The 7,015-nt window shown below is 36.7% G+C and overlaps 1 pseudogene across 1 annotated transcript; it reads right to left on the reverse strand.

Moving 5' to 3' along the window:
• Positions 1-5,482: 5,482 nt before the first annotated feature.
• On the reverse strand, positions 5,483-6,791 carry LOC309815361 (SKA complex subunit 1-like; annotated as a pseudogene). The gene is made up of 2 exons: positions 6,227-6,791; positions 5,483-5,865 (listed from the first exon to the last, which is right to left on the reverse strand). The product of its transcript is annotated as an SKA complex subunit 1-like (transcript).
• Positions 6,792-7,015: the final 224 nt, after the last annotated feature.

Consider the following 7,015-nt stretch of genomic DNA (forward strand, 5'->3'; position numbering starts at 1 on the left):
ATTTATAAATGTCTTGTTGAGTGTAGCAGCAAAAAAGAAAAAGAGAAACTCTCAATGTTTATCAATAACTGAAGGCTTAAATAAATGTGGTATTTTTTTATGGTCTGTCATACAACCGTTAAAAATCGTACATTAGATGTATTGAATTAGGGGGTTACCATGGTGTTTTGTTAATTGAGAAGAGAATGGGCTGGCAATGCCCTTATCATTACCATGCCCTCCTTACCCAGGTTTTGGGATGACCCAAATTCAGGAATGACCTGAAGTGTCTTTCCATTCTTGTTTTGGTTGGAGATTTCTTCTTTCCCCATGTTGGATCTCATCTATCTCATTAATGATGGCTTTTTCCACACCAATAATTTGTGTTGGTATTTTATCCTTTCTTACTGCTATTAGGGTTGCTGAACTAATTTTGTAAAATGCCTGGTCTCTTCACCTGAAAGTTTTCTGCATTTAGTTTTTAAAGTACACATTTTTTCCCTTTGATTTTATCAGCTTCCAACTACCACATTATTATTTCTCTAAATGATATATGATTTGCATCTGCACAGATACACATAATGCTAAAACCCTGGAGGTGTGATTATCCTGAAGCACAGATTAACATTTGCATCAGTCGACTGCAAGAGTGCCTCATGCAAAACACTTTTTTAGTGTTTCTGCCCTGGAAGGAGTTTAATAAATACCCCTAGATATAGATAGAGAAGAATAATTTCTGAAATAAGAACCATCTGTAAGATTCTCCTATTATTCAGATGCCTTTCTTTTGACTGTTTTCACTTCTTCATCACCATTATGTTACAGAGTGAGAAGTTACAATTATTTTACCTGTGTTTTTGTTGTTTGCATCTTTAAATGGACATCATTTGATATTTTATGGAAATTGCTCAAATTAAGTAGCAATGAAAAAAGCCTGTTTTCTAAAATTGTGCATAGTATTAAGGATCTTTTAGATGTGATTTTCAAAATTCTTGTACTTTTCTTTCCTCTAAACTTTCCTACAGAATGTTGTATATGTGACCTTGAGCCTGTGAGTGTGTAGGTAGGAAAATGCCTTTCAGTCTCAGGATTCAGAGTGTGGCTCTTCCAGACTTGGGCTTTCTTCATCCTTTCTTCCCACACATTTTTCTTTTTTTTTTTTGCGGTACGCGGGCCTCTCACTGTTGTGGCCTCTCCCGTTGCGGAGCACAGGCTCCGGACGCGCAGGCTCAGCGGCCATGGCTCACGGGCCCAGCCGCTCCGCGGCATGTGGGATCCTCCCGGACCAGGGCACAAACCCATGTCCCCTGCATCGGCAGGTGGACTCTCAACCACTGCGCCACCAGGGAAGCCCAGAATTATAATTTTAAATAGGGTTTCCATGGTAAATGTCACTGAGCAGTTGACATTTAATAAAAAAAAAAAGTTAGGTCATCCTTTTACTCAAAGACTACCTGCTAGTCCCATAAAGCTGTATGTAAAGTACCATTACACTTTTCAAGAAGCCTGAATGTTGGGGGATTTTTCTTTCAGCCAGTACTACCTCTGCCTACTTTAGCCCTGATTAGTGTCAACACTAGTGACCAGACACATAGTCCCAGCCCTCCTTTGGGGTTGAATTAATGAGACAAGTTCTGGTAATCTTTTGGAAACTTCCTCACTCTTCAGAGTAAGCTCTGAAAACAACTAGTGCTTAACTGGGCAAAATGAAATTTTAGGTGATTATGTGAATATTCTGCTGCAGTCTTCCTAATTAAATCCATCCTGCTTGGCCTGGCCACATGATTTGACTTCTGCTCAGTGCCCTGAGGGATGGATTACCTGATTTACATTCTGGCACCCATGTGATGCAGAGGGCCACACTAGCTGAGAAGCATCTGTCACCATTTATAGCTTCGTTCCCTTGCTATTTCTCTTGATTTCTGTAAGAGTAAACTAATATTTTGTGAATATAATATTGTATACAAACTTGGGAAGATTTTTTTCTCCCTGTACCATAACATTGTCAGCTGTATTTAATAAATTCTGGTGACCTTGAGAGTATATTTTTTTCTCCTTTGGCACCCATCAGGAATAGAAAGATTCCAAGAAAATGTTGTATCCATAAGAGGCAGTTTGAATGTAACTAAACAGACAGATGTTTCAGGAACATGCTTTTCTTAATCAAATATGGTCTGTGATGCACAGAATATCGGAAGGCTTGAAAAAAGCCCAAACTACAGAAGCCTCATGGAGCTGAAATACAAGCGTACCACGGCTTGTTAACAGGGCTTAATGGCTTGTATACTCTTTCACCCTGTTACATGCCTAATAAAGTAATAAAAATGTATGAGGGATAAAAAAAGGTTCTGATTTATGAGACACAGAAATCTCTGCTGTGACTTAGAATAGCTTTTGGAGTTACAACTACATTTTTATATGCAATTTAAAGTGCAACTAACAGTTTGTAGAGAGCTAGTGTACATGTGTGCAAGTTTTATTTAAATGTATTTACCTTTCACTGTTATTATTATATATGCACACACTTTTTATCAAGGATAAGATTTTGTTTCTAAATTAATTTTTCAGTAAAATGACTAACTGTTCTATTAATATGTCTCTAAATTCACTCACACTCGCACACACACACACACACACACACACACACACACCAAGAAAACAACCAAAAATATTTAGAGTTTTAAATCGAAGTCTTTTGTTAACATGCCTTGTTATTTAGCCCTGCTTGTGAGAACAAGCAATATGTTTATTAATAAGATGAGAACACTTTCCAAATGTTGACACTATTATCAAACTCTTAAAAATAACTTACATGCATTTCATAAAAATTTGTATCATAAACTTCTGGGTAGTCATTGCATGTCCACGAATGTTGCCACTGTATTAGGTTTGTCATATTAAATTAATAAAGGACAGGAAAGTTACTGCTTAATTGTTTTTCTAAAGTGGGGAGAATGGATCACAGGGGCTGACTTACTTCCTGCTGTGGGATGATCCATTATAACTATTCTGGTCAAAATCCATTTCTTTAATCATTGAAGAGTTACACATAAAATAGTAGTTGAATATGAATGAAGCAAAATACTTTTTCTCCTCTATTTTCCTTTTATTTTTAGTATTCACAAACATGTAGGAAAAACCTTAAGTAGGTAAATCATGTGTTTTTTTTCAAATTGCAATTTTATTGCAAATAATAATGTTATTATTGAATTCATATCATATATGTAATCATCTTTTCTTCTTTCTTCTAAATAACAGGGTTTTCAAAATTATTACAATTAGTTCAAGTTTGTATATTCAGATCTTGAAAGAATCAGAGACTTGTGTTAAAAATATTTTGTTTTAACTTTAACTACTATCCGTCTGCTTTTATTTTTTTAAAGAAACTACTGTAAATTTCATGGCAGACTGATTATCTCACTATAAATTAAAAATTTTAGAAATGAGTATTTTTATGAACTTGTTATTTTTCATGATTATGAACATAATGCATGGTCACTGGAAAATAAAAACAAAACTATAAAGTAGGAAGACCCATAATCAAATAAAATTATATCTATCATGTAGGAATAACCACGGTTGAAGTTTTTTATATATACATTCAGACTTTTCTAATATACCTCTATATTTTAGATATATATTAATATCAGTATAACTCTTATTTATTCACATATATTCAATGACATGTAATTTATATATATGTATTTACATGTAAACATAAGTGCCTATATATTACAGAAAAGATTTATAGCACAGATAATTTTATAACCAATCTTTGCTTATGGAAGTTAGGAATAAGAAATATGATTTGAGTCTTCATGAGTACGTAGAGAAGGCAGCCCTGCCATTAGCTTAACCTTTTATTTTATTCTTTACAAAAAATCCTTTCCATATAAATACAGTAAAACAAAATAAATGATTATATTTATTTATTTATTGTTTGAAAAGTAATGTCTTTATTAGTCTTTGAGGAATACGATTTTACCAACTGTATTGATTACATGCTAATAATCAAAACAGAGACTCAGTATCCATTCCACAAGAATTAAACTTACTGACACAGTTGTTCAATACGAGTTTCAGGAAAAGAAATCTTAAACAGAGAAAATGTTTTTGATAGAGAACGTACGGAAAAATGATTCATAGAGAAAAACAAGCAAGACTTTAAAAAAGTAAAGGATAATGCCACTATTTTTAATTAAACTGAGACATGAAAAATTAAATATACCTGCATTTAAATTAGGGAGAAAGAAAGGATAACAATAAATGAGCAGTGCCCATAATGTATTCTATGATCATCACAGGAACAGTGTTAACCAGGCATCTGGGCCTGGTGAGACAATTTTTTCTCTGCTTCGAGGATCAGCCTGCCAAGCAGATGGCATGGACGTAGATTGTGATGGTTTACTTTATGTGTCGACTTGACTGGCCATGGGCGCCCAGATTAAACGTTATTGCTGTGTGTGTCCTTGAGGATGTTTCGAGATGAGATGAGCATTGGAATCTCAGTGAAACAGACTGACCTTCCCTGTGTGTGTGGGCGTCCTCCCATCCATCCAAGACCCAAACAGAATGAAAGGTGGAGGAAGGCAGGAGGAATTTGCTTTTTCTTCCTGCCTCACTGCTGAGCTGAAACATCTCATCTCATCTGATCTGGCCTGGCTCCCCTGTTTCCAGGCCCTCACACTCAGACTGAATCACACCACCGGCTTTCCTGGGCCTCCAGCTTGCAGACGGCAGATCTGGGGGCCTCTCAGCCTCCATAATCACATCAGCCAATTCCTCATAATAAATCTCTGCAGATAGATGATAGATAGATGATAGATAGATGATAGACAGATGATAGATAGACAGATAGATAGATAGATAGATGATAGGCAGATAGAGATAGATATAGTTAGATGGATAATCTACTGTTTCTCTGGAGAATGCTCACTGAGACACAGATAGACTAACAGTCTCCCCAAGTGCGGAAGAGAAACTCCATTAAATTCTTACAATCCAACCACTTGTTTTCCATGACCACTATCAATCTGCTTACACACCTTATTTTATCATCTTTTTCATCTCAATATACTTTTATTACAATTTCACTACCAGTCGATGTTTACAGATTGATTTACACTGAATGTATTCAGGTAAGCTCCTTAAGGTAAGTTCCTTAACCGCATATGGGAAAGCAGAATAACCACATGGATGGGCTGCCTCCGAATCCAACTTTTTCCTATAGACTGAAATATCATTAGTGGAATTTAGACACTAATGACCTTTACTTCTAAAGAGCCTGGATGTCCTTGATCTCATCTTCTTGAACTTTGACTTTTATTATCACATCTGCACCTGTCTTCCTGGGGTTGGCAGCACTGTCACGAAACACCAAAACTAAATATGAACATTTTTTAGTTCCATTGTATGCCTAGAACAGAGTCTTATATGGTAGGTGATTAAATATTTACTGTAAGAAAGTAGATTTTAAAATATACATTATTTAAGTTTTATTTTTACAAGAAACAAACAAAAAAGAAAATGAAAAAGCTAAAGAAATTATATATAAAGAAATTACATATAAGGAAATTATAGGAATAGCTTCTGTCTCTACCGTTGGCTGGTTCAGAAGCTCAAAAGAGCCTTATGTTATAACATATCGGGTAAGTCCTCCCCCTCAGACCTTGATAGCCTCCGGCAGTGTTGTAAAATATTCAGTGTTACGTGAAACCTCTTTTCAACTTTCAAAGCCGTCAACTCCTTTATGTCAGCTTCCACTACAAAATAATGGTCTTTGGTTTCCTTCATTTCTTCATCAATAAATCTGTGATAGAGACTTCTGGCTACAGAACTCATAGACTTTTTTGGTTGATGTAGGATCTTATATTTACTAACTACTGCCTTGTTGATTTCTTTTTAAAAAAATATATTTGTTTATTTATTTTTGTCTCTGTTGGGTCTTCATCGTTGGGTCTTCATTGCTGCGCGTGGGCTTTCTCTAGTTGTGGTGAGCAGGAGCTACTCTTTGTTGCAGTGTGCGGGCTTCTCATTGCAGTGCCTTCTCTTGTTGCATAGCACGGGCTCTAGGCACGTGGGCTTCCGTAGTTGTGGCACGCAGGCTCTAGAGCACAGGCTCAGTAGTTGTGGCACACGGGCTTAGTTGCTCCATGGCATGTGGGATCTTCCTGAACCAGGGATCAAACCTGTGACCCCTGCATTGGCAGGCGGATTCTAACCACTGCGCCACCAGGGAAGTCCCTGCCTTGTTGATTTTTTTAATAACATCATTAATTTGACTATAGGTTAGGTGGGATTTCATGTACACAAGAATGCCATTAAACTCATCAGAAGTTATAAATGACATTTCTTTAATATTTCTTTGCTCTTTAGGGGGCTTCTTTGTGGGTGCAAGTTCCTCATCTTTGACTGGTTGTTCAGGGTCAAGATCTGATCCATTACAAAGTTCTGGGTTACTTGAGGCAAATGGGAAGGAATATTTTCTTTGAGATGTTCAACATCTTTACAGTCTTCTCCAAGAGGTTCAAAGAGTTCCTTGAGTGAATTGTTGGTTTGTTCTTAATACTGAATTTCCAATTCCGATTTATTTAGAAGTTCATTTACTGCAATGATCTCATCTCCTATTTTAATACAGTCCACAATTTCTCAATGACGGAGTTTTTTTTTTTTTTTTTTTTTTTAATTTCCAATCTTTTCATTAATATGAGAGGATAATTGTACCAGAAATGAGGAGGCCATCCTTTAAGCCTCTAGTGCGGGTCCGGGAGCAAAGGGCCCACTCAGTGGTGTCACGTGGCACCGAGACCCCTCCAGTCTGCGCCGCAAGCCCAGGATCAGGAGACCCGACTCAGGGAGCGAAATTCAAACTGTCCCTGGGACTCGGTGCAGAGCAAGCGCACATCAGCACCCCAGGCAGGCTGCTCAGGGGTCGCACGCATTTCCGCCTCTTTTTCAAAATAAACAATTATATTTAAATAAATAAATCTGTGCTCCCTGTTTCACCCATTCTGAAATTCATATACGATCTCTATAT

This window comes from Mesoplodon mirus (genome assembly GCF_964341445.2).
Source record: "Mesoplodon mirus genome assembly, chromosome: 2".
Lineage (NCBI taxonomy): Eukaryota > Metazoa > Chordata > Mammalia > Artiodactyla > Ziphiidae > Mesoplodon > Mesoplodon mirus.